Consider the following 14,878-nt stretch of genomic DNA (forward strand, 5'->3'; position numbering starts at 1 on the left):
TGTCCGACTCTTCGTGTCCCCATGGACCAGAGCACGCTAGGCATGCCTGTCTTCCACTGCCTCCCGCAGTTTGCTCAGACTCATGTTGGTATCTTCAAGAAGACTGTCCAACCATCTCGTCCTCTGTCGTCCCCTTCTTCTTGTGCCCTCAATCTTTCCCAACATCAGGGTCTTTTCCAGGGAGTCTTCTCTTCTCATGAGGTGGCCTTAGCTTCACGTTCTGTTCTTCCAGTGAGCACTCAGGGCTGATTTTCTTCAGAATGGATAGGTTTGATCTTCTTGCAGTCCATAGGACTCTCAAGAGTCTCCTCCAGCACCATAATTCAAAAGCATCAATTCTTCGGCAATCAGCCTTCTTTATGGTCCAGCTCTCACTTCTATACATCACTACTGGGAAAACCACAGCTTTAACTTTATGGACCTTTGTCGGCAAGGTGATGTCTCTGCTTTTTAAGATGCTGTCTAGGTTTGTCATTGCTCTTCTCCCAAGAAGCAGGCGTCTTTTAATTTTGTAACTGCTGTCACCATCTGCAGTGATCCTGGAGCCAAAGAAAGTAAAATCTCTGTCTCCATTTCTTCCCCTTCTATTTGCCAGGAGGTGATGGGACCAGTGGCCATGATCTTGGTGATGTTGAGCTTTAGACCATATTTTGCGCTCTCCTCTTTCATTCTCATTAAGAGGTACTTTAATTCCTCCTCAACTACAGCCAATATTCACTGTGCCTAACGGCTATATTAGCAACATATGCACTATCTTAAAAGGTTTTGGTTATTTTGTAATGAGGTAATGTTTCCTCTACTAGCTTAAAACTTTCTGTCATGCAAACAGATTAGATTTTTACTCTTGGAAGGCCTTAGCAAGTATCTGCATTGACTCATCTGCACAGATATGCTCATCATCTTTTTTAATCGTTCCGACTGTACAACCTGTGAGGGCATCAACTTAGAAAGCGTCTTTGAGAAAGGGCAAAGCTATGACAAAGTACCTTCTCTGTGCTAGGTGCAGAGAGAGATGCACAGAAACGTTTTGAGATGCAAGAAGCAAAATGCTTCTGTATCTTTTACGGAACCAGCTGAAGTCCTTGAACATTTCAACCCAAGTCCTTTCAAAATAAGTCCTTGAACATTTCAACCCAAGTCAACTGAAGCTTTATGTTGAACAAGATTAGACAACAGTACAAATTTGTTGTTTAGTCATTCAGTCATATCCGACTCTTCGTGACCCCATGGACCAGAGCACACCAGGCACTCCTGTCTTCCACTGCCTCCCGCAGTTTGGTCAAACTCATGTTGGTAGCTTTGAGAACACTGTCTAACCATCTCGTTCTCTGTTGTCCCCTTCTCCTTGTGCCCTCTATCTTTCCCAACATCAGGGTCTTTTCCAGGGAGTCTTCTCTTCTCATGAGGTGGCCAAATAGGTTTGATCTTCTTGCAGTTCATGGGACTCTCAAGAGTGTCCTCCAGCACCATAATTCAAAAGCATCAATTCTTCGGCGAGGCTCAAAACTTTTTGTTTTTCTTGAACCAAGAAGTAGTTGGCTTAATTTAAATGCAGAATCAACCACACATCTAACTGGAAGACTATGAGATGAGCCCTCCTAGGTCAGGTCAAATGTTCATCTAGTCCAGCATCCTGTTCTCACAATGGCCAACCAGATTCTCATGGAAAGTCCATAAGCAGGACCTGAGCATTAACAGCACTCTCCCCACATATGATTTCCAGCAACTGGTATTCTAAGGCATATTGCCTCTGTCAGTGGAGGCAAAACACATGCTTTTCATGCTGAAGTTACCAGGTTCAATCAGAATTCATTTTGAACCAGGATATTATTGTACAGGTGTGTGTGTTTGATATATATAATTTACCAAAAAAGCAAAAACCATTTTTAAAAATCATGTAGTTGTTAGTTAATAGTAACAGTAGTAACAACAACAACTGCTCAAATGGAATCATTGTTATTAACCCACATTACACAAAAGGGTAACAGCCTATTAGAAAACTGGTGGAAGGGATGCTTAAAGCCTATAGGAGAATAGTACACTTTGTAGATAGGCTTAACAAAACAAATTATGCTATCAACATGCTATTAATATGTTAGGCAAAGTCTTGCTTAAGTATCAGATGCAATTATTTGATCATGTTTCTCACTTGCTTTGGAACTCCAGTAACATTTGATTATATCCTGGTGCATTAAAAGTGATGGCATAGTCTAGGAATTCAACTGAAATTGAACAGACCTGGGTACATTTCCCATCAAACCTGCAAAGTAAACCTTTGCTCATGTTAATGGTTACTGTTGGCCCTCTGACAACAACTTTAGACAGATATGAATACAAGCCATGTGCAGTCTATCAGATTTAAGCAACTGGAAGGGAAAACACACCCTGATTTTGTGTATCTAACTATGGTTGAGTTCACAGAGACCTATGCACCATCGAGAAAGATAACGGCTGAGGCAAAGTTATGTTGATATGCCCCGAATTTGACTTTTATGTTTGGTTGACCTTACTGCAAACAAAATAAAACAAACCCAAGGGGTATTAGGCATTGTGAATGCAACCATCTGAAGAAAATAGAAATGAGGGTCAATGAGAAAATCCCATTGTTTTGCTATTACAGGACTTTTGGAACCTGGAAACAAATAAACCATTTATTTATTTATTTGCTCTTGGATGAATAGCAAAATCTACTGAAATATGTGATGGCTTGTAAACAGTCTGCGGTCTAATAATTATCACCAATCATTTATCCAGGATCTTAAGTGGCTGTTGTTATGGATATTACCCAATGCTAGTCATACAGTAAATTCACTGAAATCAATGAATCAAGTCTGGGTTTGATTTAGTTGTATATCACCCAATTATTTCCCTTAAATTTAACTCCTCTTAAACAACTTTCAAAAGAATGTTGGACAATTTCAAACGTACATATTGGTTGGGTTAAAAAAAAAAATACCACACAGCTAGTTCTGCACACCCAATTGAGCTTTCGGATTGTGAACAGCATATTATATCCTATTTGAAATTGCTCTCCATGTTTACCAGAGATGGGGAACAGGATCTGGCCAATGGGCCAGATCTTTAATTCCCCTCACCTCAACTCTGACTCATGGGCTGGACTGCCCACCTGTCAATCACCTGATATAGTAGTTTACAGCTGTCAAAGTTCAATGCAGGTCACTGTAACCGGCGATCAACTGATCATCGGTTACAGTGCCCTGTTGGTGCTGGAAGAGTGCCTTCAAAAAGGCTTGCTGTAGTTACCGATCAGCTGATTAGCAGTTACAGCAAGCTTCTCGAAAGTCCATTTGCAGGAAGCAGATTGGATTCAAACTGCTTGTGCGAAATGAAGCGTTTCTCCTCTGCAGACACATATGAGAAGAAGATGGGCATGGTTTGTGGGTAATGGCCTCGTTGGCCAAACTGGGATCCGTGCTGGGTCTAATTGGGCCTGTGGATCAGAGGTTTCCCACTGCTGAGATACAGTCTTTGAAACAGCTCCATGAAAGGTTGACAATTGCTTTCCTCCCAGTGGTTTTGTTTGTGGGCACTGACTCAGTACATTAATTTCTGTAATAACATTAGCATCTATATAACAGTACATTAATTTCTGTAATAACATTAGCATCTATAATATTGCAATGGAATGACAAAAATACACTTTTTGTGAAAGGAGGATCAATTTATTTCAGATTTATAAGCAAGGCCTGTTACAGACTGGCTTAAACAAAGAATTTCTAAAAGCCAAGGGGTGGGGGAGGGGGAGAGAGACATGTCATTTTTAATCTATGGGACTTCAGATTCCGTGCCAGTAGTGTAGTGAATAAAACAAGACAGAACCTACTAATTATTCTCATGTGTAACCACAAAGACATTACATTAAGGTTATTTAAAGCCTTGCGGGATTTACTTCTGACTGGATAAAGCATACTTTTCAAAGTACTTCATTGACAACTGTCCGAAAAATCTGTTCCAGAAAGTGAAGTACAAATTTTACAACTCCTGGAAAGATTTATTGTCAGGCTGCTTGTGTCCTGTAAAATAATCAAGATCCTTTCTTACTCTGAGAGTAATTGGCACCTGTGTCTTGGCAGATAGCTTTAAGTTTCACTTCTTAGACCGTAAGGATGTCACAAGGCCTGCAGAATGCTGGGAGGACCTCAACAACTGCCTAGATGCTCTCAGACATCTCCTGAAAACAGTCTTATCAACTTGAGATTCTTTGCCAATCAGCTTTTACCGATTTCGTTGGATGTTCTTATTGTTCTTACTTTTGTATTGTGTTTTTAGATTATATACAGACTCACAATATTTTAAATGGAAGTGCTGTTTAAAAATATTTAAATATTTTCTTTAAAAAAAGCAACAGTATTTTTATATATATTAAAAAATGAAGCTTTAGTGAATTCAGTGGTTAGAACAGCAAGGCACAATACTTTTGAAAGCCCTGAAATCTTCAGAATATTAAAAAGAACACAAGTCAAAGGAGGGGAAAATTAAAAAGGAGGAAAAGCTGTATTTAAAATAAAAAAGAAAGAGAAAGAGAAAGAAGAGAAGAAGAAGAAACCAAATTAACAATAATATACAGTGGGACTGCCACATACGCATAATCTACTTACATGATCATGACTTTGGGCGCACAGCCCCTAAATAAATAAATAAATGGGAGGACTGGAACACACCATGGAAAGCGCTTTTAAAGTTCTTCACCTTGCTTAATGAGCTCTGGAATGGTCATGTGAGGGCCCTGGCATGCTCCCAGAAGCTGGTAAACAAGGAGGAGGGCAAGGCCCGCTTAGGACAGATAAAGGTGTTCACAGGGGAGGGAGAGTTATTGCAATTTTGCCTTTGCGCATGGACTCCAGGAACCATTCTGTTAGCTATCCTTTCATTCAGTCTTGATTTTCTTTGTTGTTGCTTTAAGTGTGCTTGGTGTGTATTAACTATTCCTCCACCCTTTCCCCTTACAATTCTTCTTCTTTGCTTTTGTGTTTGTGTGTGTTGTTGTTGTTTAGTCGTTTAGTCGTGTCCGACTCTTCGTGACCCCATGGACCAGAGCACGCCAGGCACCTCTGTCCTCCACTACTTCCCGCAGTTTGGTCAGACTCATGCTGGTAACCTCGAAAACACTATCCAACCATCTCGTCCTCTGTCGCCCCCTTCTCCTTGTGCCCTCCATCTTTCCCAGCATCAGTGTCTTCTCCAGGGAGTCTTCTCTTCTCATGAGGTGGCTAAAGTACTGGAGCCTCAGCTTCACGATCTGTCTTTCCAGTGAGCACTCAGGGCTGATTTCCTTAAGAATGGATGCGTTTGATCTTCTTGCAGTCCATGGGACTCTCAAGAGTCTTCTCCAGCACCATAATTCAAAAGCATCAATTCTTCGGCGATCAGCCTTCTTGATGGTCCAGCTCTCACTTCCATACATCACTACTGGGAAAACCATGGCTTTAACTATACGGACCTTTGTTGGCAAGGTGACGTCTCTACTTCTCAAGATGCTGTCTAGGCCTGTCATTGCCCTTCTCCCAAGAAGGAGGCGTCTTTTAATTTCGTGGCTGCTGTCACCATCTGCAGTGATCATGGAGCCCAAGAAAGTAAAATCTCTCACTGCCTCCATTTCTTCCCCTTCTATTTGCCAGGAGGTGATGGGACCAGTGGCCATGATCTTCGTTTTTTTGATGTTGAGCTTCAGACCATATTTTGCGCTCTCCTCTTTCACCCTCATTAAAAGGTTCTTTAATTCCTCCTCACTTTCTGCCATCAAGGTTGTGTCATCTGCATATCTGAGGTTGTTGATATTTCTTCCGGCAATCTTAATTCCAGCTTGGGATTCATCTAGCCCAGCCTTTCGCATGATGTATTCTGCATATAAATTAAATAAGCAGGGAGACAAAATACAGCCTTGTCGTACTCCTTTCCCAATTTCGAACCAATCAGTTGTTCCATATCCAGTTCTAACTGTAGCTTCTTGTCCCACATAGAGATTTCTCAGGAGACAGATGAGGTGATCAGGCACTCCCATTTCTTTAAGAACTTGCCATAGTTTGCTGTGGTCGACACAGTCAAAGGCTTTTGCATAGTCAATGAAGCAGAAGTAGATGTCTTTCTGGAACTCTCTAGCTTTCTCCATAATCCAGCGCATGTTTGCAATTTGGTCTCTGGTTCCTCTGCCTCTTCTAAATCCAGCTTGCACTTCTGGGAGTTCTCGATCCACATACTGCTTAAGCCTTCCTTGTAGAATTTTAAGCATAACCTTGCTAGCGTGTGAAATGAGTGCAATTGTGCGGTAGTTGGAGCATTCTTTGGCACTACCCTTCTTTGGGACTGGGATGTAGACTGATCTTCTCCAATCTTCTGGCCACTGCTGAGTTTTCCAAATTTGCTGGCATATTGAGTGTAGCACCTTAACAGCATCATCTTTTAAAATTTTAAATAGTTCAGCTGGAATACCATCACTTCCACTGGCCTTGTTATTTGCAGTGCTTTCTAAGGCCCATTTGACTTCACTCTCCAGGATGTCTGGCTCAAGGTCAGCAACCACACTACCTGGGGTGTACGAGACATCCATATCTTTCTGGTGTAATTCTTCTGTGTATTCTTGCCACCTCTTCTTGATGCGTTTGTGTGTAGTCTTCCTTTAAAATCTGTCTGAGTGCTTTTAATTTATTTATGTATCGCTCTGCCTTACTTGTTTCACTCACTCTCAAACTTCCCCCACCAAGCAGAAAGCAGCTTTGGCAGATGACTAAGGACGATTGAGGAGGGGAGGGGGTGAGAGGTGTTTTGGGTCCTCAAGATGGAAGTTTCCATTACCCATGCCAACCTACGCCTCAAATCAAATCCTTTGCTTGCTGCTTTGTGTGCTTGCAATACCACCTAAGGGCACCAACGTAATTCCACTGAATCAGTGCCCACAAACAAAACCACTGGGAGGAAAGCAAATCCCTGGCAGTTCTTCGTTCACACCAAACCCAACTTTAAAGGCATAAAAACCCAATTTTTCTGTGATCAGGCAGGGTTCTTACCTAGGGGTCACCTTTCTTCTGCCTGTTCGTTTGCCCACAGAACACTGGGAGAGATTGCTATTCTTTTTTATACCCTTTTGGTATCTGGCAAGCCTCATACCATCAGAAGAAGAAGCCTTGTCTGCAGATTTCATCCAAATCCACCCAAAAAATAAAGCTGTGATAGAGAGAGGAAGGATGGGATGACAGCAAGTCAGCAACCACAATGCAGGGAGTAGAAGCAGTGCCCAAGAAATGTAGGATTTGAGCTTCCTAAGAACCAGGATGTGATTCTTTCTACATTGCATTTATAAAAGCCCTTGCAAGGCATCCAAGATAGTATACAAATCTCGAAACGCTAAAACAAACAATCGGCCCAAATTGCAGAGCGAACATCTCTCACGTTGACTGATGGGGACAGGCTGAAACTCTGCAGTACAGAAACTGCTTTGCCTGCAAAAGGTTCTCAGGTTTAATTCCTGGCATCTCCAGGTAGGTTATAAAGTCAGTATAAAGACAATAATAGGCTAGAAAGACCAATGGACTTAACTCGGTATAAGGCAGCTTCCTACGTTTCTATGGTGGTCCCTTCCAGAGCTAGCAGCCAGGGCTTCCTGGCCAGGGTTTCGCCTCTTCAGCCACTGAATCAAAATGTCAGCTTGCAAATTCAATGCACAGGCCCTAGCTTTGGAAATGGCAGAATTCATACCGAACAACACTTTTTAAAATGCAACCTGGCATTTGTTTTGCAGGAACTACTGCTTTGGAAAGGGGAGGCGGGAGAGCTCCTGCTGAAATGAAGGATCAGCTTGCATGTGCTCTGTGAACTCCACCGTCTGCACCTCATCTGCCTTGTCTCGATTAATGTGAGCCATGGGAGTCTGAGGGGATTATCAGAGGGGTTTTAAAATGCTCTGCAGACAAGTCTACCAATCTTTTTAAATGAAAAAAGTATGAATGAAAATGTCCCAGAGCACGCCACTAATGTACATTGAATTTTTGCTCTCTGGGTCAATGAGGAGTTTATATTTTAGAAGCGCATGCAGTAATTTATTGACTAAGAGGATGGTTATTTGCAAAAGCAATGCCAGAAAGCCACTCCAGCATTAAATAGTATACTATATAGAGCATCCTGGTTTTGAAGTACAATACCCTTTCTAACAAATAAAGGGGGGGCACACACAAAAAACCTATTTTGCTTTCGCTGGGATGCGTCAGGTTTTACATAGGGGGTGTAGGATTTGAAAGCTGCTTAGAGATTTGTACAGTAAGTGGAACAGCAGAGGCACGGCACACTAGGATGAGAAGTATCATGTCTGTCTGTTTTCACCTATGGTTGGGGTGGGGTGGGGGGAGAGACAATAAAACAACATTACTCACTTCTTGGAAGTGTTCCTATTTTCCTTTTGAAGCCCATAGCCCTCCCTCCGCACAGTGGGATATTCACTCTCCTTGAGTCAAGAAGAATGTTACAAGCACTATCTGCAGGCATGTCATCATACTTCAGCTAATAAAAAGCAAGATAACTAGCAAAAACCTTGGCGCCGATGTAACCGAAAGAGAAACAGCAGGCAAGCAAATAGGATAGGTGCCCTAGTCAAAAGCCCCAAGTATGGCAAGGGCACGGAGCGTTTAGAGGCACACAGGATGTTAGCAAATGGAAACTAGGCTCTGAGAGTTGACTTTATTGGCTACTCATTGATTAAACCAATGTACAAATATGTGCAGATATCCCGACATGTCTACAGAACAGAGGAAAAAACTGTTGCTAGTTAGGAATGGCATCTTCATAATAAGGATCCTAGGGGGGGCGGGAATGGAAGGGGCTGGAATTGTTTTGTTGTTGTTGTTTAGTCATTTAGTCGTGTCCAACTCTTCGTGACCCCACAGACCAGTGCACGCCAGGCACTCCTGTCTTCCACTGCCTCCCGCAGTTTGGTCAAACTCATGCTGGTAGCTTCGAGAGTACTGTCCAACCATCTCGTCCTCTGTCGTCCCCTTCTCCTTGTGCCCTCCATCTTTCCCAACATCAGGGTCTTTTCCAGGGAGTCTTCTCTTCTCATGAGGTGGCCAAAGTATTGGAGCCTCAGCTTCACGTTCTGTCCTTCCAGTGAGCACTCAGGGCTGATTTCCTTCAGAATGGATAGGTTTGATCTTCTTGCAGTCCATGGGACTCTCAAGAGTCTCCTCCAGCACCATAATTCAAAAGCATCAGTTCTTCGGCGATCAGCCTTCTTACTCTGCGTTTTAAAAATCTTAATTGCCTGTTTGTTTTCTGTACCACTACTGCTCCTGTGATCAACGGTTTATAACTGCTTCACTTCCCATGAGCTGCCTTTGCGCTATTTAGCGGAAAGGTAGGGTAGAAATAGGTAAAAACGCCGCAAAGGCCTATTCAAGCCCCCCTCCCACAATAAAGCCTTACAGAGAACCTGGAGGGAGGGAGGGAATCACAGTTGTTAGCAGAAGTGTGGATTGAGTGGTTTTGGGCACCTGCAAAGGCAACTGACAAAAGTTTCATGGGAACCTTAGAGGTAATCAAAATATTTATTTATGGTTCCATTCTGCATGCTGAGGATTGTTGTGTACAAAACAAGCATTGTCTCACAGCATGCGTGCTTCCAGACTGTTACAAGTTCCTGCAGTCCAGGTCAGATCAGATTCTTAAATTGAATGCTGTTATTCCAAACATACTATGGAGAATCATAATAGCTCAGCCCATCTTCACACTAGTTAGGCAAGGCTGCAGTGAGGTATTTTGTGCTGAGTATCATAGAATCATAGAATCATAGAGTTGGAAGAGACCACAAGGGCCATCGAGTCCAACCCCCTGCCAAGCAGGAAACACCATCAGAGCACTCCTGACATATGGTTGTCAAGCCTCTGCTTAAAGACCTCCAAAGAAGGAGACTCCACCACACTCCTTGGCAGCAAATTCCACTGTCGAACAGCTCTTACTGTCAGGAAGTTCTTCCTAATGTTTAGGTGGAATCTTCTTTCTTGTAGTTTGGATCCATTGCTCCGTGTCCGCTTCTCTGGAGCAGCAGAAAACAGCCTTTCTCCCTCCTCTATGTGACATCCTTTTATATATTTGAACATGGCTATCATATCACCCCTTAACCTCCTCTTCTCCAGGCTAAAGTGTTATAGTTACTTGAGGAGATAGCTTTCTGGAAACATATTGACTGATACTGTTCTGATTTCATTTCTCTATTAGCATCATTAAATTCTCTGTATATGGAACTTTCCACCATCTTTTAAGAAAAATCCCCCAGAAAAAATTAATAAACGGAGGGGAAGGGCGAGGAGAGCATACCTTTCTTCCCAATGTCAATTGCTACCAGATCATGGTAAAAGCAAAGCAGCAAAACACAATCATTGTTGCCATGTTCAAAATTACACAAGCATGGAAAATGGCAGCATGGCAAAATGGAAATGAAGCATTTCAAAAAGCTGCATATCAAAGCAGGTGATCAGAAAGAAATATGCTTCTCCATCCTAAATGTGTTAGTGAAGGAAGGTTTTTAGACTATGCAGAGCCCTCTGGTGGAAAGACAGGATTCAACACTTTCCAAAACTGCTCAATTTCTATGCCCAGAGGAAGGAGGTGCTTTAAAAGCATTTGGCTTCTTTCTGAATTGACATTTGAAGGGACTCTGCTGACCTCAAGGTACACCAGGAATGCTCTTGGATGTTTCATTCTGTATGACTGTATGACATGGAACAACAGGGTCGATTTCTCCTTTAGGAGACTGTAGATAAAGGCAGGCAGGCACTAGACAGTTTATGAATGAAGCTCCCTAACTTTAAAGTGAACATATTTTATGCACAATATAACCATGGGACAAAACTTCTCAAACCTTAGGGGCAGCAAAGGTTTCTAGGAACCGGGGGGTTGCAGCATCTTGAGACCTCCTTATTCTTCCTTTAATAGTTCATATCTCAACACTGTCTTTGAGCTTTTCCACATCAGCCAGCGTTCTATACTAGAAAAGCATTTTTAAAAGTCAATGCACAGGAGGGTGGGGATCTTTAATTACTTCTGTGTCTTCAAGCAGCAGCTTGATTTGTAGAAATCAAGGATGGTTTTTCACAGCATGGAAATAAGCACCATCCGCTGACACAGCAAGCCCTTGTTAAAGGCAAATGATCATGGAGGTCTGGTGAAAAAGTTGGCAGCAGTAAAAGACAGAGCTTTGTGCTGAACTACCATTTGGGTGTAGGGAATGAACTTAGAACCCAGTTTTAAGTACTACTTCTGCCAAGGAGCCACACAGTAGTTTCAGACTGTGGCTTGTTCACAAAACAGAATATAAACAAGAAGCGGCCTTCCAGATGTTGTAGGACTACAGCTCTCATCATTCCTGACTATTTGCTATGCTAGCTGGGGCTGATGGGAGTTGGGAGTCAGACAACATCTGTAGGGACACAGGTTTCCCACCACTTGTGTAAGCAAACCACAGTTCCCTAAATTTAGATGCAACAAGCAACTGTGGTTTGCTTAAAAAGAAGGGCATGCTTCCGATTGTTTCCACCGTGAATGAGAGGGGCAAGTACCAATGTGTAACCATTTGTGCTTTCTTTCTTCTACAATTAAAGAAAACAACACAACTTCAAGAAGTTAGGAAATAAATTCAGATGACAAGAATTTGGCATGAGATTAAATATCAAGCTTATTTCAAGGAGCATTTCCACATCAGCATTTATATCTAACTTGAATAGTTTACGATAACAAGACAGAAAGTTTCACATTCTCATGGGGTTGGTTATGATCTCATAAGGTAATCCTGAAGTCATGCTATTTCCTTGTGACTTTCTGAAATGCTTGAGGGAATTATGATGTTGATCAGTGGCACGCATACTGCTGCTTCAACATATTTTAGATTCCTGGTCAATGATAGGCTGAGGCTGATGAGAGTTTGTATCCAATGACAGAGGACCACAGGTTCCTCCTTGCTATCCTAAAGCATGAAAATGCTTCATTAGCTTCTCCAGAAGGTTTCACCATTGGCATAAATGTGAGAGAGGATGCACAAGGTCTCCCTTTTAATACACATTCCGAAAGCAATAATAGCAGCAAAATAATCTCATCTCCCCCTAGCCCTCTTCCAACAATATTGTATATTCAGCTAGAAGAGTACAGCAAACATTTTGGTGGTAGATTTCAATGGATGCAACTTTCCCCTCATCACCCAGTGAACCATGCAAGAAGCTTCCCTGCTATCCCTGTGAAAAGTGCGCGCGCTCTCTCTCTCTCTCCTCTCTCTCTCACACTTCTCCCCTCCCTTTTCAGAAGGCTGTGTTGTTTGTTGTAAGGCTTCATTGCCACAGTAAAGATTGCTCTATAAAGGAAGGTGAGAAAAAGGAACATATGGAAAAGGTATTAAAATTATTGTTGGAAATGTTCAAAATGCTAAATTGAAGTGGTATGGTCAAACTGGTCCCAAAACACAACTACAGTCACAACTATTCTCAACTCATGCTTATCAGATGGCAGAAAGAAACCCTACATAACTTGTCTTAAAAGCCTTGCATTTGCTGACAGGAAAAAACAACAAGGACACTGTTCACTTGGTTTGTTAAATAAACAAACCAACAAACCAAACAACAATAAACTCTTGTCGTTTAAATACATCACTTGCTCAGCTAACAAAGATTGATGCCATCTTTATCATAAAACATATTTTGTGTGAAAGACTGTTTCCTGTTCCTGGTGCTGAAGCACTGACTGTCTCAGAAGGAAAAGCTCTCAACTTCACATTGAAAATGACTGATGAGGAAATGGACTTTTGTGTTGATTTTTAAAGTTGCTTCCAAAGCTACCTTGGCTCCCTAGCCTATAAACTCTTCTTCCAGATTCTACCCCTCCCCACATGTCAAGCACATGTCAACTTTATGCCTTGTGTCCCTCCCTATACAAGAGGAACTTTGCTTCCACAAAATGCAGCTTCTTCTTTCCAACGACTCCTTACTCTCCAAATGTTCTCTTTCAAAAAAGGAAATCGGTCGGAAGAGATGATTTATTATTTTATAGGTTTCTACAAACTATAATATTTCTTAGAGCACTGAGACAGGCAAGTTGGCAAAAAAAGCATACTAAATAGAGCTCAGCTTGCAATATATGCTTATTGAAAGTGTGTGGCATGGATAGGATTGAAACTTTCAGCTGGCCACAAAACCAAAGGGTGTAGCTCTGGTGCAGATGTACGGCTGGTTCCTTGTGTTCCAGGCTTTCCAAACTGGGATCCAGACTTGAGAATGTGTGCTTCACACCCCTTCCCTTTGTTTGCTTTAACCATGGTTACCGTACATGCTACAATTAGCCACTGTTAACCTAAGGTTCCCAAACATCAGAACCTTGGTTAAGAGGGGAACTCTTAATTAGATTGGGTGTGATCAGCATGTACATTGGGGCATTACAAGTTCAACAGACCTACCCTAAAGCATGGCTTTGACAAATAGAGGAGGTTTGTGCCAGAGAAGAGAGAGGGGAAAGAAGCAGCATACGCCTAACACTGGTCTTACCATGAGCTTCGTGGCTTCATTGGGATCAGGGTGATATGGATAATATAACCCTCTTAATTTAAAGAGAGGTGGAGAGCAGAGCAGTCTCTGCAGAAAGCATGCTTTGCTTGAGTGCAAGGCGACTTCACATTCAAATAGCTTGTGTATCTCATTAATGGATTTATTGTGCTTTCCCTTCCCGTACTTCAATTTCCTGCTTGGAAGTGCTACTTGGTAAATTATGATTAGCCAGATCAGTAGCTGTCGCAGCGTAAAAATGTATTTGCTTTCGCACAGCACAGCTTGTTCGCCTGGTCCTACAGCATACAATGGGAAGAATAAACACTAAATCCGCCTTTCCACGAATTCTTTGGTTATGTACTGAATGACGAAATCTTCTTGTGGGAACAAGAATTAAGAGCTGGGGAGAGAGTTACTTCCTACCTTTGCTTGCTAAGCACACAACAGACATCAACTGGACAGATACACTGTCTTTTCCTGGAACAGCTCCAACTTCATGTAATCTGTTCAAACCTTCTGAATGTTGTGATGCTCGTACTCAGCCATAGATGTTCAGAGGATTTAAAAAAACAACAAAAAAAAACCCACCCATAACAAATGGGGCTTGATTTTATCTTATAGCACAGACCTGGCATCCTGGTTACTCTGCAAACATAGGAAGGCAACAGGAGCACTATATCACAGCTGCTTCCTCATGACATATGCAATCCTTCTTGTGTTATCCCTGGGCAATAATTCCAGAGGAATGATCATGGCTGCCCAACAACAACTGAAGTGTTACTGTGTGTTTCCAAGAAGCACATACCTATGGACAGCACAGAATTGGCCCAGGTTATCTCTGTATTTAATATAGGGGTAGTTAACTTAGGTTTATGTTAAGGTAATATCCAAATAAGCTCTTTGTGCACTTCCTCAGTTACGCCCATAAAAGGTAAAGGGACCCCTGACCATTAGGTCTAGTCGTGGCCAACTCTGGGGTTGCGGCGCTCATCTCGCTTTATTGGCTGAGGGAGCCAGTGTACAGCTTCCAGGTCATGTGGCCAGCATGACTAAGCCGCTTCTGGCGAACGAGAGCAGCACATGGAAACACCATTTACCTTCCCGCCGGAGCGCTACCTATTTATCTACTTGCACTTTGACGTTCTTTCGAACTGCTAGGTTGGCAGGAGCAGGGACCGAGCAACGGGAGCTCACCCCGGCGCGGGGATTCAAACTGCCGACCTTCTGATTGGCAAGTCCCAGGCTCTGTGGTTTAACCCACAGCACCACCCGTGTCCCATACTTTCAGCTATATATACATATATATACTTTCCCATATAGCCCATACTTTCAGCTATAATTGTTTATGT

The 14,878-nt window shown here is 42.3% G+C and overlaps 2 protein-coding genes across 2 annotated transcripts in view; one reads left to right on the plus strand and one right to left on the minus strand.

The window, feature by feature from the left end:
- The window catches only part of CMSS1 (cms1 ribosomal small subunit homolog), a 185,327-nt gene that overhangs the window by 40,406 nt on the left and 130,043 nt on the right, over positions 1 to 14,878 (minus strand). The gene's annotated exons all lie outside the window — the stretch shown is intronic.
- FILIP1L (filamin A interacting protein 1 like) overlaps positions 1 to 14,878 on the plus strand; it is a 160,239-nt gene that overhangs the window by 19,873 nt on the left and 125,488 nt on the right. The gene's annotated exons all lie outside the window — the stretch shown is intronic.

This window comes from Podarcis muralis, chromosome 4, assembly GCF_964188315.1.
Source record: "Podarcis muralis chromosome 4, rPodMur119.hap1.1, whole genome shotgun sequence".
NCBI classification, from domain to species: Eukaryota; Metazoa; Chordata; class Lepidosauria; order Squamata; family Lacertidae; genus Podarcis; species Podarcis muralis.